A 17,628-nucleotide genomic window follows, 5' to 3' on the forward strand; every position below is an offset into this window, starting at 1 on the left:
CAAACATAAGTTTCAGGTTCAAATATGGCAGCAACCTGTGCCCTTGGGGCAGAGATATTAGCATTAAAACGAGGCAACGCTTACTCCAGGTTGGTGCCATCCAGGTACCTAGTTGAGTGACATCATAAGGGTCAGCAAAGGTCAGCGTCATCAATCCTTAGGCTCCAGTTAGCATGGTGGTTGAGCACTTAAGGGGGTCTGGATCCTGAAAAACAGCTCAAGAACATGCATCAGGCTGATCTTCACCTTTGGAACAGAACTGGGAGTCTTCGAGACTGATTCACTGTATCCGCTATGGTGACTTCTCTTGCCTGATAATAGTCATTTCTTTCTACGTTCATTGTTCCTTTAAAATCATTAATTACTGAGACCTACCCTTTGTTCCACGTGAAGACCTAGGAGGCCATGGTTTGTCTTTCTCCCAGTCATCAGTAAAAAGAACTCAAAAGGGTTCTGAAATACACTCTCTGGTTCTTAACTTCAGCTTGTGCAGCACAATGTTATTTAATTTCTCTTATCACCCGGTATTCACACACCCTGGTTTAACCCAACCCTCCCTTAACACTGTCCCACTAACACCAGCACTCCTGTTTTCACCTGCAGTTCCTACCTGAGCTAACCCTGCTGGGCTCCGGAGCGCAGGTGCCCCGACATGGGTTCCTGTGCCCCCTGGGGCTCCCCATCTGCTGAGCCTACGGCGGGGCAAGCCCCCCACCCCAGGGCCCCATCCCTCCTCCGGGAACTCACAGTACATGGGCCCTGTGGCGCTCTGAGTGGACAAGACACGATCGGTGACCACTGTTCAGTAAAAGGGCTGTATTGTTGAGACAATCCACCACGTCTTCAGGTAGGAAAAGCTGTGGTGAGGATTTGCTTCAATCGCAGAATTACGTGGCTGCTCACTTTTATTCATCAGGAAAATTGTCCAGAAACCCTCCTTTTGCAGGTCATGAGGCGAGTCTAGCCAGGCCACATTCTGCAAACTTTGGGCAGCAGCAGCTGTGTCCCCAGCACGATGCCAGGGATAGTGGGGCCATCCAGGACTGTGTGTGTTGATGTGTCAGCTTCCATGGAGAAACTGGAGGAAAAAAAGCGTGAAAAACGACTGAAAGGTGTGTGTGTGGAGGGTCGGCGACGGGCCTGTGTTCTGTAGGTCATCGGAAAAACAGGCAGAGAAGGAACATCTCTGAATGGCTGCATTTGGTGTTGGGAGAATACGCACACGTGCACCCACACTTGTTTTTGGTGTCTGTACCCAGAAGCCGTAATTCTAGGGAGGAATTTGAGGTCTACAGTAGAAAAAAGTCAGAAAATCTAAAATCAAATCAAAATCTACTAGTTATTGGTGACTCCAAACAACTCATCAAGTATATAAGCCTCGGTTTCCTCAAAATGTAAACCAGGAATAATCATTCTTGCCCCTGACCCCTGGAAAGATTGCTGAGACAATCCAATTGAATGAGGATTTTTTTAAACGTAAATCACTGTAAAAACGCAAGGTACTTATTCTTCCCCTGAAATAAAGAGAACATTAGCATACTTGGAGTCATGATATTCACTCTCTACTCCTAGGTTTTGTGATGGTGATGATATGCTGTAGATTGTATAGCCCCCTACAAAGCTTCATTAGACACTGATCAACGACCAAAAAACCTTTTTTCAAATATGTGATGTCTGAAAACAGCAAACTGTTTATTATAAAACCTAATAAATGCCTCTTTAGAAAGATAATCCAGAGTCTACCCATTTTCACGTGGCTATCGTGAGGCGCAGAGGACGTGGTGAAGCTGAGACCTTCTTTGAACTCTGGAAAGTTGTTGCTGGTGTCACTGGCCATGTGAACTGGGAAGTAGCACGTGGCCAGTTCTGAGTGCCACCGAAGGGAGATTCCAACGCCGCTGGAGGCTAAGGAATGACGAGGGGTGGGGGGACGGGATGATAGCCATGAGAAGGAGGAAGGTGGAAAGGAACGACGGGGGCAGAGAGCACAGAGGTTCCCTGGGCAGGAGAGGGCCTCTCCCCAGCCCCTGATGGATACCATTACCCTCGCCCCAACAGGACTCCAGCTGCACCTGAGCAGGGCACCCCTGGGCATCGGACAGGAGCATCTGGCCCCCCTGGCCCAGTGAAGGTCATGAAACATAGCATGTTCTGAGACACGTGTCCATCCTCAGCGGACACTGTCCAGCCATTAGGTCAGGGTCCTGAGGCTAGATGTTTGCCCGACTTCCTTCCTGATCTTTGAGACCAAAGCAGCTGCCAAACCTTGTCCTGGTTCTCACGTCTGCTTTCCATGGATGTGACTCTGCTGGCTGCACGCAGTGTCCCCTTTATGTCCTGGAGCACCTCATCAGGAGAGGATTGTGAAGCAGGTGACACCTGAGAGGGTGGGAGGGACAGCTGACACGCCCCCCGCCCCAGGAGCGGAGGACTTGTGGACACATTCCTGGGCGGGGGGTGGGAAGGGCCGCTGGGGCTCCCCAGAGCGGGTGTCTCTCCTGAAAGCACCCTTATTCTTCTTCTCCATCGTGGTCCCGCCGAGCAGGGAGGCCACAGCCCTGGATTATTAATTAATTAGTGTGGTAAAACTGGTATTTCCAGATGGCTCTGAGCCAGGTGTTAAACCAAGCAAATGAGGTCTCTGGGAGCAGGGTGTGGACAACACTGGCCTGACGGACCTCATTCCTGCGAACTGTGCTAGGGAACGGCCCCCCAGGGCTGTCCCGTCCCAACTGGCTCCATCCTGAGACGATCTGGAAGTCCATCTCCTCCAGAAGCAGGTCTCTGAGGACAGAAATTGACCCTGGTAATGAGGAGCTTGGTAGGTCACCGTTTGGGGAAAAAAGAAAATAAGCAGCTAAATAAGAGGTGTGGTTTCTTCAACTCCACTCCATTCTACAGCATTCACTTCCTCAGCCACTTGCTTCTGGGAATGTACTCACTAGTCTGGAAATACCCCCTCTCTGTTGTTCCTTGAAAACAAAGAACGGAAACACAAGAAAAACCCTTTCATTACCTGGTACAGTGTTACACACGGACACGAGACAGGGGGAGATCAAAGCGGGGTTTGTAGCAGCGAACAAAGAGGGATTCATTGACTCAGCTGCAAACAGGCAGGCACACAGCAGACAGACCAACCTGGGCCTTTTCTTTCTTCTTTTTTTTTTTTTTTCAAAATATTCTAGACAGGAAAAAAAAAGTTTGATTCAGGGAGAGGAAAAAGCAACCAGGGACTGAACGGATTCCAATGGATCTGAAATCCACATTTATATTCTTAAAAGGAACGCCGGGCACAGTCTCCCTGCCCACATAAGCAGGGGGCCCTGGAGAAAGTGAGCATTTGCCCCCAAGGGATTTCCCAAGAGGGACCTGATTATCAACTGGCCCAGGTGTTACTTGAACTGTTTTCAACGATTTCTTCAGCTGTGAAAGTGGATTGCAGACAAGACCCAGGCTAATCCCTTCCGCCCTGGAGCCCAAACCTACATGCTTAAGAGAAGGTGCTGGTGATGGCTGAGAACTGCCAAGCTCGCCGGATCTTCCAAACCTCTGTCCATTGATTAGGAAAGAGAACTATTTGCAGACGCAATGTGCTCCCAGGTGTATAAATTCCTATCATGGGATAAGCAACACCGTTCATTTTCCTCACACACAGGGCATTTCACGCGAGTTCCCTGACTGAGCTGCCTTGGCTGGAAGGGGGTGTGTGGAGAGGGGACAGGGGACAGGGCACAGAGGGGCCTGTGACCAAACCCCTCATCTGCAGGGCAAATGCACGGCTTCTCAGGTAGGGGACTGTCCCCCTGGAGAGCCTGCAGAGTCCCCCAAGATTAGGACCCTTGGGTTCCAAACCACATCCCCAGTGCCCGGAGACATTCACAGCAGCCCGTCTCAGCTGATGCTCTGGGCAGAACCCTCTTTTCTTTGTTCTAGAGGACTCTGTGCTGGGAAGGCCCAGGAGAAACCTTCGCCCACGAGAGCAGATGCCCAGGCGCTTGTGGCTTATGAGCCATCAATAGGTGGTCTGTTTGCTTGTGTGTGTGTGTGTGTGTGTGTGTGTGTGTGTGTGTAGGGTGTGTGTGTGTGTGCGTGTGTGCCGTATGCGGTGTGTGTGATGGCAGAGGGCAGGGGTCACTGTGGACTGGGGTGGTCGGGGAGCCTTCCAAGTGTGTTAGGACTTGTTGGCGCTCCCCAAACAGGAGGATGGGCAGAGCGCTGTCTGAACTGCTGTCAGGAAAGCCCACCCAGATCACTCTGGGCAACCAGATGCAGGGAGGTGAGTACTGGTTGGTGGGTAACTGACCCCGGATCCCAGATCTCCTCACCATAAGACACGATGATGTGAGAGTTAGGATGTGTGTAAAGCTCCTGTCAGGCAGCCAGAGCTCCAAAGAGTTGCAGAGAAGCCCTTAATGATATCGTTAACTGTGCCCTGCAATATTCTTATTTTAATATTGTAAAATATTCTTGCAGTAAAATATTGTATTCAGGCATTGGAATAATCTATCCTTCCTCTCCTCTAGAGACGTACAAGTAACAAAGCCCTGAGGCTTCCTTTAGGTTTGTATAGGGTTTTACGTTTTGCAAAATACCCTCAAATGAAAAATCATCTCATCCCAGTTACCTACCCACCACTTACTCTCCAGGCTCCTGCCCTAACCGTTTTGCACCCTAGTTTCTTCTTCTGTGAAACAGGGTTGATTGTTTATAAACAACTTAATAAAAGTAAAGCGTCTATACCTGTGTACACAGTGAGTTCCCAATAAATGTTAACCAGCCTCCCAAGCTGGTCTCCTGGGCAGGTTCTCTGCTCTACTTCAGATGCTTGGTCCTGAGGTTCCAGAGTCAGTCGGCCTGGTTGATAGAAGATACCCATGAAAGTGAACCTCAGAAAGCGACAAGTTCAAAAGGAAGAAGGAAGGGAGGGAGGAAGAGAGAGAGACAAAGAGAGAAAGGGAGGGAGGAAGATAGAGAAAGAGAGAAAGAGAGAAAGGAAGGAAGGGAGGGAGGGAGGGAGGGAGGAATGAAGAGAGAAAAAGAAAGAGAGAAGGAAAGAAGGAAAGAGAGGGGACCAGCCAGACCATGTATGGGAAAGGTAACCAGACCACAGATGGCTCCAAGTACAATGTAACATGTTTCCATTTTCCTCTTTGATTTCCTCCCCAGCAGAATTTCCCAGCATATAGAGTTGGGGCCAAATCCAACATCTTACTGTGTTGTCTCTGGCTAGAAGTATAATTGAAAACCATTTACTATGTCCACATCCAGATCTACTCACATTAACATATTTCAGAGTTTATGAATCTGAACTCCAAAACAACACAGTGACTTTTTTTTTTTACTGAAGTATAATTGACTTACAATATTATATTAGTTTCACATGTACAACATAGTGATTCAAAGTCTTTATAGATTATACTCCATTTAAAGTTGTTATCAAATATTGGCTATGTTCCCTGTGCTGTACAACATACACTTGTAGTTTATTTATTTTATACATAGTATTTTGTACCTCTTAATCCCCTACCCCTATCTTGCCCCTCCTCTCTTCCCTCTCTCCACTGGGAGCCACCAGTTTGTTCTCTATATCTGTGTCTGCCTCTGTTTTGTTATATTCATTTGTTTGTGTTTTTTTTTTTAGATTCCATATGTGGTAACATAAGGTATTTGTCTTTCTCTGTCTGACTTATTTTACTAAGTATAATACCCTCTAGGTCCATCCACGTTGTTGTAAATGGCAGAATTTCATTCATTTTTATGGCTGAGTTATATTCCATTGTATATATATATATATTTATTCCAGGGATGCAAAGATGGTTCAATATCTGCAAATCAATCAATGTGATACACCACATTAACAAAAGGAAAGATAAAAACCACATGATCATTTCAATGGACATGGAAAAAGCATTTGACAAAATTCAACATCCATTCATGATAAAAACTCTCATTAAAGTTGGTATAGAGGGAACATATCACAATGACTTTTTTAAAGGCATTTTAGCGCAAAACTATATAACATGGGAAATAGGTGTAGTAAGAAATAAATGGACTTAAAAGAATCATGCCTTAGAAAAGTGTTTAACATACATATATTCTGGGAATCAACTGGGTTTACATGACATGTGTAAGATAAGTTATATATATCCTAAATATTTAGTGACAGAAATGATGAAAAATTATCTCATCAATCTTTTGCCAAAAATTAGAAGCTTCAGTGCCCACTCACTTGAAAATGACTTAAACCCCCATGACATCATTTTTAATCAAAGTTTTATTTACTAGGATATTCTTGTTAATATCAGCAGAAACCAAACAAGAATTTTGATGTCCTCAGCTTGTTCTTCTAGCCTTTCCTTTAATATTTATTTTTATTGAAGTCTAGTTGATTTACAGTGTTGTGTTAGTTTCTGGTGTGCCGCAAAGTGATTGTTATACATAGTTTCCATTATAGTTTATTACAAGATATTGAATATAGTTCCCTGTGCCATACAGTAGGACTTTGTTATTTACTTCTAGCCTTTCCTTGATAGATGTTTCTCTTGGTCTGCACCCGGAGCGTCTCCCGCCCAGGAGAAGATGAAGAGTGGGTTACGACCACATGTCTTGGGCCCAAGGCACCGCCATTTTCATAGCTTAGTAGACAATTCAGCTCAACTAAGAACTAACACAGCCTCCCACTCACGAGAGCAATATCACTGGAGAGTGGTCAGCAGAGGTGACCCCAGCAGTGCCCCGAGTGCAGCCCACGGCGGCAGGAACCACATCAGCCAGGAGAATTTTTAAGGGCTACCCAGGCTGTAGGACATGCTGGGACTCTAGGAAGGAAGAGGGGCCCTGGGGGCAATTGTGGGACTCCTTCAATTCTTTCCTTCCCTCCTTTCTTCCTTCCCTCCTTCCTGCCTTCCCTCCTTCCTGCCTTCCCTCCTTCCTTCCTTCCTTCCTCCCTCCCTCCCCCCCCCTCCCTTCCTTCCTTCCTTCCTCCCGCAAATATGCACTGAGTACTTACAGCATGCGAACCTCTGTCCTAGGCATTTGAGATGTGTTAACAAACAAAATAGGCAAAGATTGCTGCCCATGTGGAGTTTATGAGCGGTGGGAGGGGGGTACGCAGGGAGATAGACAGTGAGCAGTAAAGAGCAAACAGAATGAGTGATTCATTTGTCTGGTTTGTTATAAAGTGGCAAGTGCTATGGGAAGAGAGAAAGAAGGAGGAAGGCAGGAAGGAGGGAGGGAGGAAGGAAGGGAGGGAAGGAGGGAGGAAGGAAGGAACTGAAGGAGGGATGGAGGGGAGGGAGAGAGGAAGGGGAGGGGAGGGAGGGAAAAGAAAGGAAGGCTGGAAGACAAAAAAGCAGAGGCAGGCAAGGGTCAGGGAGCACCTGGGCCAGTCTGGGGAGAAGGGGCTGGTTGTGACTAGGAATAGAGAGGTAGCCTCTGAGCAAGGGCTTGAAGGAAGTGAGGGCGTGCAGTGTGAAGCTGTCCAGAGGGAGAACACTCCAGAAGGAACAGGCAACAAAGAGCCCTAAGTGTGCAGCACATCTGAGCATTCCCTGGAATAGCAATGAGGCTGGATGCCCCGAGGTTTCCAGGAGGAGGGGCCTCCCCAGAGGGCCTCCCAAGTCAACTGCAAGACGTGAGCCCCTGGGAACCATTGCAGAGGTTTAAACAGAGGAGTGACACGATGTGACATATTTTAACAAGGTCACTGTGGCAGCTGGGCAGAGAACAGACTACGAGGACAGGTGTGACAGCCAGGAGACCAGCTGGGAGGCTAGGGCAGGTGGGAGATGATGGTGGCCCAGACCAGGGAGAAGTGGAGGAATGCGAAGTGGGTGGTCAGTTTCTCATAAATTTGGAAGGTGGAGTCAGATGATTCCTGATGTGTGCACGTGGGGTGCGAGGGAAAGAAAAATCAAGGGTGTCTCCTGAATTTGTGTTCTGAGCAACTAGAAGAATGGGTGGGGTATTAACTGAGGTGGAGAACACAGCATGTAGATGGTTTGGGGGAGGGGTGGAGGGGAAGGGTAATAAAGCAGAAGTTCGTTTTGATCATGTTGAACTTGGGATGTCTATTAAAAATCCCAGTGGATTGTCAAGGAGGCAGAGGCTCTAGGACCCTAGTGTTGGGAGTCAAGGAGAGGGCTGAGCTGGTACTGAAAACTGACGTGATATTTCAAGCCATGATCTGGGTGAGACCCCAAGGGCACAGGAGTGGACCAAGGACGGTACCCCGGGATCTCCAACACTAAAGGGTTGGGGAGGGAGGAACCAGAACCTGAGAAGGAGAGAACAGGGAGAATAGAGGAAAAGCAGGGGAGAGATGGCAGAGAGATCAGTAGGAGTGAAGGTGGAAAGGTCAGCCCTGAATCAAACGCTTCTGAGGGCCCAGGTCAGATGGGACCTGAGAACTCACCAACTCCCTGCTGGGGCTCAGAGCCAAAGATCATTTTCATACCCTTGATTGTCCTTCCTGGGTTGTGCAAGATCGTCCCTAGGGTTCATGCTTGGTTTTCATCAAGGGACTCCATGAAGTTCAATGTCCAATGTGGTGAAAACAAGACTCAAGGATAGGAGCTTATTTATTTAGCCTTGAGCTTCGAGTACAAAATGCCCCAGCCCAAGGTTATCGCAAAGAGCTCGAAAAAGAAAACCGTTGCAGCCATCACATCCCCAAGCAGAAAGGCAAGTTCACCACCCTCATTCGTAAATAGAAAGCCACCAGCCTTCAAGACCCGATAAGGCAAGGGTGCTTCCATTTCACGGGGTGGAGGTGGGGAGAGCTTGGCGCCACGACACCCTGATAAACTGCAGATGCGTTAAGAGTAGTTTCTTTCAAAACCAAATAAAAGCTTCACTCAGATGGAACTAATCTACAGGTATTGATGAAAGAAAAGCCTAAGGAAATATATTGCCCTCAAATTCTTCCTGAAGCTATGCAGTGAATCTGTTACTCCAGCCCGGGGGCCAACATCCTCTCCACCTTCCATGTGGCGAGTTCCTTAACTTGTCGGGGTCTCCATTGCCTCACCTGTAAACTGGGGGTGATAATGTTCACTGCCCACTGTTGCTTAAGGATTCAATGAGATAAAGTGTGTAAAAGCCTGGCATATGGCGGCTGATGAATAGTAACTATTATAATGGTGATTGTCTGGCTTTAAACACTTCCCAAGAAGACAAGTTTCGCCAGAGGTCCTCATCCCCCAAGCCCCCAGGAAGCCCCGAAGTCCAGTACTGACAGCTCTGGATCCACCCTCCCTGACCAAGACCCCTGAGTGACTCTTACGGGAGGGTAACCCGGGTGAGAACACCTGGCCCCCAGGTGTGTGGGAGAGGTCGCTCTTGACCTTTTCTCCTCTTCATGCAGGGAAGTAAGGCCCTTTGCAGGAGTTTGGCCGGCTGAAGGGAGCTCCTGAGTGCACTGTTGGCTTGTGATTCAAATCCTATTCTTGTGGTTTAAAAACGAATAGTTACCATCTCACTCTGTACACAGATCTACATCCTGCTTTTTGCCGGGAGGCAGAAGTCTCTTGTGACTTTCTTTTTCAGGTGCTTTCTTGTTGGCTGTAGGCTTGGCCCCCAGCCACCTGAGGGGGAGAGGCCCCAACTTCCCAGAAAAAAGCAAACAAACTCCATCCTCCAGACCCAACCCAAGCCAGTCAGCCTGGCCAGGTCCACCTGCCTGGCTCACTCAGGGACAGGGCACCACACCCGCCTGCCCCAGGTCTTTAGAAAGGGATTTCCTCCACAGGACGCCATGGGGCACAGGTTTGTCACCAGGGCAGGAGTGTCAATATTCCAAACCCAGAGTATACGTTGAAAGGGTTTCTGGTAAGTTTTTATAATGGCATAAATGAAGTTCTACGTTTTTAAATTAAAAAAAAAAAAGTTTAAACATGGTTGAACCTGTATTTTTCTATCACATCAATAATAATAATCATTGTTATTCATTAAAATAAAAGCTAGTGACTATCAAGCAATTAAAATGTGCTAGCTCGGATGAAGTGATTGGCATTTGTTATGTACTAATTTCATCGTCTCCAGTGAAGTGGGTTTTCTCTCCCATTTTACAGATAAGGAAGGTAAGGCAGTGTGAAGATGGGACACAGTAGTGGATCCAGGATTCAGTCCTTGTTGTGGGACCCAGGGCATCTCCCCTCTCTCCTCAAGTAACCCTTCCCACACCCCCTCCCACCATCTCCACCCTAACCCAGGCTAGACCCCTTCCCCCTCATCCCCGCCCTACCCCTCCCCGCCTAAATGAAAGAGCTTGGCGAAATAATCAGGACACTGGGTTCTCGGTTTCTGAGCGGTTTTATTTTTTCACATCCTGCCTCCTCTGCTTCAAGAATCCTTCCTCAACAATTGCGTTAAGCCTTTCAGTCCTATTCTCAACAGCTGTTCAGATTCAGCTCTGAGTTTTACTGTATCACTGGTCACTGTCTCTTATACACTGCGCCTTCCTTTTCTTGAATTCCTCCTTCTAATTCATTTTTTCCGTTTGGTTGATGTATTTCATGAGTAAGATCTTTTTCAGAAATGGCACAGGAAGGCACACCGCACTCCCCGCTCCCTCCCAAAGGAAAGAGAATCCTGGTGTTACCAACAGGTCCCGCTGCTTACCACTCAAACATCAATCCTCGAGAGAGGCAAAAGTAGGTAGAAAGGGAGGTTGCTTTTAATCAGAAAGACAGCAATCTGGGGGGACGGTAGACTCAGTGTCTCCCAAAAAGCACCCCCGAAGATTCTGCTCGGCCATGAAAGCTTTTAAAGGGAAGCAAGGGGGGACTTCCCTGGTGGTCCAGTGGTTAATACTTTGCCTTCCAATGCAGGGGGTGCGGGTTTGACCCCTGGTCGGGGAGCTAAGATCCCACATGCCTCGTGGCCAAAACACCAAAACATAAACCAGAAGCAGTATTGTAACAAATTCAATAAAGACTTTAAAGAATGGTCCACATCAGAAAACAATCTTTAAAAAAAGCGGGGCCGGGTGGGGGGTGCTGCCCTGGTGGTGCAGTGGTTAAGAATCTGCCTGCCAGTGCAGGGGACACGGGTTCGAGCCCTGGTCCGGGAAGATCCCACATGCCGCGGAGCAACTAAGCCCGTGAGCCACAACTACTGAAGCCCGTGAGCCACAACTACTGAAGCCCACGTGCCTAGAGCCTGTGCTCCGCAACAAGAGAAGCCACCGCAATGAGAAGCCAGTGCACCTCAGTGAAGAGTAGACCCCACTCACCGCAACTAGAGAAAAGCCTGCGCGCAGCAACGAAGACCCAACGCAGCCAAAAATAAATAAATAAATAAATAAATAAATTAATTAATTAATTAAAAAGCAGGGGAAACGGAAGGAATCTCAGTTAATCATTGAGATGGGGGGTCAGAGCGATCGCCATCCCCCACGGTGCGCAGGCTTGTTGACTCCTTGTGGTCTTTCTTTAGATGCTGTCTTGTTCCTACAGTTTGTTCCTGAGACTACTGAAGGGGCAGCTAGGAAGAGATCTGGCCACCTGTTAATTACTTATTCTTCATTTCTACTTCTCTGATCTACAGAAAGAATCCAAGAGTTAGGCAAAGTATTGCGTGAGCAAAAGATCTGAAAAGTGCGCTCCAGTCTAAGATGAGTAGAGTATGGGGGTGCCTAGTTTAAGGTTAGTGACAAGACAGAGGGGCCTGGAGCAGAGAGCTCTTTCCTGACAAAAGCTGCTCACACTGGGACCAGCCCCGTGCACCTCGGATTGGTTGTTCTACCACCATTCAGTCTTCGGGAGACACTCCCCTGCCAGCCAGACACACAGTTTAAACAATTTCCTCTTTATCATTGAAATTCCTGAGTGTCCTTTTCAATAATTGCACCCAGTATTTGGTGAGGATTTTTGATCTGATGTCTTTAGCTCAAGGAATGTTTGTATCTTTAGTCTTTGCTTCTCCTCCATCATTTCAGTTCTACCTTCCTGAAACTTGTGACATGACAGTGAAAGTCCCCTAGATCCCCTTCCCCATAAATCTATCCTTTCGTGGTCCGCACCTCTTCATCTCTTTACTCTGGGGCTGCCAATCATTACCTGACCTACACTGAGCCGCTCATTTACACCTCAGATTTCAGCTCTGCCCCTTTTGCCATGTACTGCCTCTCTGAGTTTTTCTTTTATTCTCAAAAATTATGTTTTTATCTCCAAGAATTCTTTTTTGAGCTCCACTTGCATTTTTTTTTTTTTTTAAACAGTTAAAGCTCTTATTTCCTTCTTAGAATAGCTCCTGAAATTTCCCTCAGGAAAAAAGCCTTAGAATTCTGTGTTAAGTTCTCCACTGCCCCCTCCGATCAGTGGCTCCCCTTCAGTTGCTGGCTCTCCTCGTGTGTCTGGGAACTTCTCACTGTCTGCACGTATTGGGAAGTGAAAGCTAAGACTGATGAATCTTGGTAGTAGCGCAGGCTCTCTGTAGCCAGTTTAGTGGGAGTCCTTGGAAGAGGAGAGAATGGGATGGGGGCCGGGTGTCAGCTGATGTGCTTCCTCTTGGGGATGGAGCAGGGGCAGGATGGGCGCAGGTGCCCAGACCTAAGAACCAGGGTGCAGGGGGTGGTGCCATTTTGAGCCGGGGATGGGGGATGGGCAGTGCCGAGGGGGTCCTTGAGCCTGCAGGCCACAGCTGGACAGTCACCCTATATGTGACGCTCTGGTGGAGTTTCTGAGATTTTTAATGAGTTCTCCCATAACTGCTCTGGGTTTGCCCACCCCATTTCCAGCGTCTCTGCTGGTGGGATTTTATTGGTGTCTCTGCAGTGTCAAGACAAGGGCCTGGGAGCTCAGGGCAGGGGCGGGCATGCTTGGGCACTCCACTGCTGCCTGGAGCCCTGCTCCCACCTTTGACAATGGCATCCTACAAGGAAATGCAGCACTGCCCTCCGGGTCCCCACTGTCTGCTAGGACCTTGCCAGACCAGGTGTCCCACATCACACAGCAGGCCACCCATGGGGGCAATCTGAGGTCAAGTGCCAGGGTTAGCTGCTGTTTGGAGACGAAGGGCCTTTCTGATTATTTGCCTCTTGGGGTCCTTTGCCTTCACTCCTCCAGCCCCACCCCAATGTCTCACATGGGCTGCTGCACCCTGGGCTTGCGGGGAAGGGCAGTAGGGAGGGCATTCTGTGCCCCGAGCTTGAGAGAGAGGGTGGTTTCTGGGGCCCATGTTGCTTTTTTCTCCTGTGCGAGATGAAGCTGATCTGATTTAAACTGGACCAGCCAGGGGCTCTGAAACTCCACTGGGCACGGGAATCTGCTGGGAGGGGGAGGGGTAGATGATGCGGTTTCCCAGCCGTTCCCCACACCCACTGCAGTCTGACTCACATTTTCTCCTGCCCTTTCTTCCTTATTCTTTCTCCTTCACTCCCTCCCTTCTTCATGCTTTTACTTTTTTCCTCCCACAAACTCATAAATCCACATAAAAGACAGCCCCATTCTCTAAATGGCCCCTGTCAAAACAGATGCTTTTGCAGGCGCTAGCTTGAATTTGTCTTCCTCCAGACTTCTACCAGGAAAGGGAAGCGATTAAGTCTTTCAGACGGTGACCGAAGTAAAAACAGCACATTAAAGAAGACATTCGTGCAGAGAATGAGTCGGTCTGTGGCCGGCAACCCACTTCTGATTTCACCACTCAAGGACTCTGCCTGCATTGGCACGAATATTAATTAATTACGATGATGTAAAAGTCACCGAACTTGAAGGACCTCTGAACTCCAGAGCTTCGCTGAATGCGGCGAAGATTCCACCCTCTCACCTGTGCCATCATAACCAAAGGAGTCCCGGTCTCTTGAATGAGAAATGGAAACCGTTCCTAGTGCAATGGGAAAGAGCAGCGAAGTTGCAGAGGGGGAGAAAGGGCATCCCAACCACACCTTAGAGCCGAGTGACAGTGAAGGTGGGCACTCCCCCAAATCCCAGATACACACAGCCAAGGGGACCCAGTCTTGAAATCCAAGACAACATTTTCGGGAAAGGTACAGCATCTCTTGAGTGGCTACTGTGTAGCAAAGACTTCCACAAGTGTTGTCAATTTCACCAAGTCTAATCATAGTAAGATGCACACCTCAGCGGAAACAACCACTATTTCATGCAACACTGAGGAAAAAAAAAATGTTACCCTTAAATCATTATACGATACTTTCTTAGCACTTAGGTATTTTGTGTAATGCCTAGAAAAGAGGTTTTCGGCCCAATTTAGGTATTGCTGTATAGACATAAAATATAGGTGAAATAAGTTGGTAAGTTATTCTTAAAATTTTTCATACTCCAGCCAACTCTCCTGAATCCTTTTTGGACTCACAGTCATCAATATCTGCGTTTTTCCCTACAATATCAATCTCTGTGCCATTAAAGTATGAAGTGATACAGTTTCCTAAGAGTGGTGTGTTGGTTTCCTACTGCTGCTGTAACAAATGACCACAAACTTGGTGGCTTAAAACAGCATGAATTTTATTATCTTAAACTTCTAAAGGTCACAGAGTCTGACTTGGATCTCACTGGGCTAGAATCAAAGTGCCAACAGGGCTGCTTTCCTTTCTGGTGCCTCTGAAGGAGAATATCTCCTTGCCTTTACAACTTTCTCAGGTCACCTGAATTCCTTGGCTTGTGGCCCCCCCTCCTCCGTCTTCCAAGCTAGCAACATTGCATCTTTCTGACAGTTCTTCTGTAATCATGGCTCCCTCTGACCACAGCTAGGAAATTGGGATAATCCAGGCTGTTCCCCCAAGCTCAAGGGCCTTAATTTAATCAGGTTTGCAAAGTCCCTTCTGTCATATAAGGTAACTTATTCACAGGTTCCAGGGACAAGGACATGGACATCTTTAGGGGACCATTATCCTGCCACCACAGGGGTTTCCTACTGTGGTCCCCAGGAATCCCCCAGCCCCTGACACCTTTTTGCAAGCACTTATGCTGGGCTTTCTGGACGTTAACAGCAGAAAGTTTTAGACAATCCCAAGACTCATACACCTTTCTCAAATGATCCTTAAGTGGTTTGGCAACTGAAATGCCAAGGACAGTGGTTTCCACTCGTGGCATAGGAATCATAACCAAATGCATGCCTTTTCAGGCGACTAGCATCTGCATCCTGGCTTTGGAGCAGTTACAATGTGAACAAAGAGAATCAAGGGAGCCTAATAAAGCAAGCAAAACCACACTGATACACAACTCCAGGGGGCGCCATTCATGCTGATTTGATGAAAACACGCCCCTGGAGGAGGGTGTTTCCTTAGAAACCAAGGCTCAGAGAGCAGAAGAAAGTTGTCTGAGGACGTTCCAGTGGTCTGTGGCAGAAGTTGATCCCAGGTCTCTGGGCTCAGAGTCTTTGTGCCTTCCTTTGGCTGTTACCTCTGCACTCATTCAAAGAGCAGGGCTGGCAGTGGACAAACATTTGGAATCCTCCACGAGTCTGGCAGCCTACTTTTCTAGGTAGAGCCTTGCCTAGGCGGAACCCAGCTGATGTAATATAATACTGATGGGCCTTATTTATCCAAGTGATGTGTTCCTGAAAGTGTACATGGCTTTCTGTAAAGCCATGACCTGTTTTAAATGCATGAGGGAAGGTTGGTATAAGGAAGTCGGAAGTGAGCCCTTACTTCCCTGTGTCCCAAGATCTGCCTGATGAGTCATTTTAAGAAGACAATGTATAAAATAATGACATTTGCAGCAACATGGATGGACCTAGAGATGATCATACTAAGCGAAGTAAGTCAGAAAGAGAAAAGCAAATACCGTATGATATCACTTATATGTGGAATCTAAAATATGACACAAATGAGCATATCTACAAAACAGAAACAGACTCACAGACATAGAGAACAGACTTGTGGTTGCCAAGGGGGGGGGGGGGAGGGGGAGGGAAGGATTGGGAGTTTGGGATCAGCAGATGCAAACTAGTATATATAGAATGGATAAACAACAAGGGCCTACTGTAGAGCACAGGGAACTATATTCAATATCCTGTGATAAACCATAATGGAAAAGAATATTTTTTAAAAATGTATATATATGTATAACTGAATCACTTTGCTGTACGGCAGAAATTAACACAACCTTGTAAATCAATTATACTTCAATAAAATTAAAAAAAATAAAGAAGGCAACATGGTTTAGGAAAAAGAACACAGGCTTGGGCAGTTTATGGACCGGATTCATATCAGGTTGGCTATTTACTGGCCGTGATCTCAGGCTGACCTTCGACTCTGCCTGGGTGCCCTCCTCCATGGCCTGAGCACAGGATGCCCACCTCGGAGAATAAGTCAGAGGATGTGAATTAGAGCTAAGAGCGTCCAGGATGTGGTGGGAGCTCAGTGCTCCTGTCCCTCAACGTCCCCTCATAAACAGGGACATCCGCCACCCCCGCCTCCCACTGTTTGAGGATCAAGGTGAGATGGGATTTGTGGCTCAGCTCTGAAAGTTGACGGGCACCAGCCGCGGGCAGACAGAAGCAATGATAACACAGATGTCTGTATACTGTGTCCTAACGTGAGCCCTATCATCCTTCTTCCCTATGTGGCGCAGGTTTAACTTCTCAACATGAAACGCTAAACCCTCCTTTTCAGCGCCCATTGCCATCTTCCTCATGGACTCCTGCCATGACCTCCAAATTGGTCTCCGTCTCCAGGCTCACCACCCCCAACTCTCCTCCACCCAGAAGCGGGAGTGGTGTCTCCAAAAAAGAAGTATACTTACAGTCTGTCTGTGGTCTCTGATGGAAGGGGCTGTCTGGTCTTATTGGTCCATGTGGCTCTGGCTGTAATGTGGCATCTGACACAGAGGGGCACTCAACATATGTCTTTTAAAGGAGCGATGTGGATCTGTGGACGCTGTTGGTAGGCTCTCCCCGGCAGGTGTTCCTCTGGAGGTCCTTCCCAGCTCGACCATCCTGTGATCTTCAGAAAATCCACATCAAAGGGGTGGCCCAAGCCCCGTGACGAACAGCACAGGATCTGAAATCAGAGCTCAGATTTTGAATCTGTGCCTCGGCTGTCATCTGTAAAATGGCAATAATAATGATGCCTGTGGATACGGTTAGTTATTAGGATTATCTGTTTCACTGAGAACCCTGCCTGGTACTTTCCCCACCAACCCATATTATTTTGAAACAAACCTCATTTCTTTCGTAAACACTGCAGCATATGCCCCCACTAGATGAGAACTCTACACACACACACACATACACACACACACACACACACATGCCATTATTACATCTAAAATGTTAATAATTCCACAACATCATCCAACTAGTGTTCAAATATCTCTGTCTCATAAGTAACTTTTTCAATATGTTCAAATCAGGATCCAAATAAAGTCCCTAAATTGCAGTTGATTGATAAGGGTCTTGGGACTCTTGTGATCTAGAGCAGGGTTGGCAGACTTTGTCTATAAAGGGTTAGGCAGTAAATATTTTAGGTTTTAAGGGCCATACAGTCTCTGTTGCAACTACTTCAGCAAATAGGTGTGGCTGTGTTTCAACAAAGCCTTATTTACCGAAACAGGCAGCAGGCCAGATCTGGCTCCCAGGATATGGTTTGCCAACCTGTGGTCTAGAGGCTTAATCAGATTCAGGTTTGATGTTTTGACCAGAACATTTCACAGGCAGCATGGTGGCCTT

The 17,628-nt window shown here is 47.5% G+C and overlaps 1 long non-coding RNA gene across 1 annotated transcript; it reads right to left on the reverse strand.

Moving 5' to 3' along the window:
• Positions 1-3,377: 3,377 nt before the first annotated feature.
• Positions 3,378-16,970, reverse strand: LOC132365000 (uncharacterized). Its single transcript, XR_009503018.1, has 3 exons — positions 16,704-16,970; positions 4,741-4,854; positions 3,378-3,612 (listed from the first exon to the last, which is right to left on the reverse strand). It is a non-coding gene; the product is annotated as an uncharacterized LOC132365000 (long non-coding RNA).
• Between the last annotated feature and the right edge of the window lie 658 nt (positions 16,971-17,628).

Source organism: Balaenoptera ricei, chromosome 4 (assembly GCF_028023285.1).
Source record: "Balaenoptera ricei isolate mBalRic1 chromosome 4, mBalRic1.hap2, whole genome shotgun sequence".
Taxonomy (NCBI): Eukaryota; Metazoa; Chordata; class Mammalia; order Artiodactyla; family Balaenopteridae; genus Balaenoptera; species Balaenoptera ricei.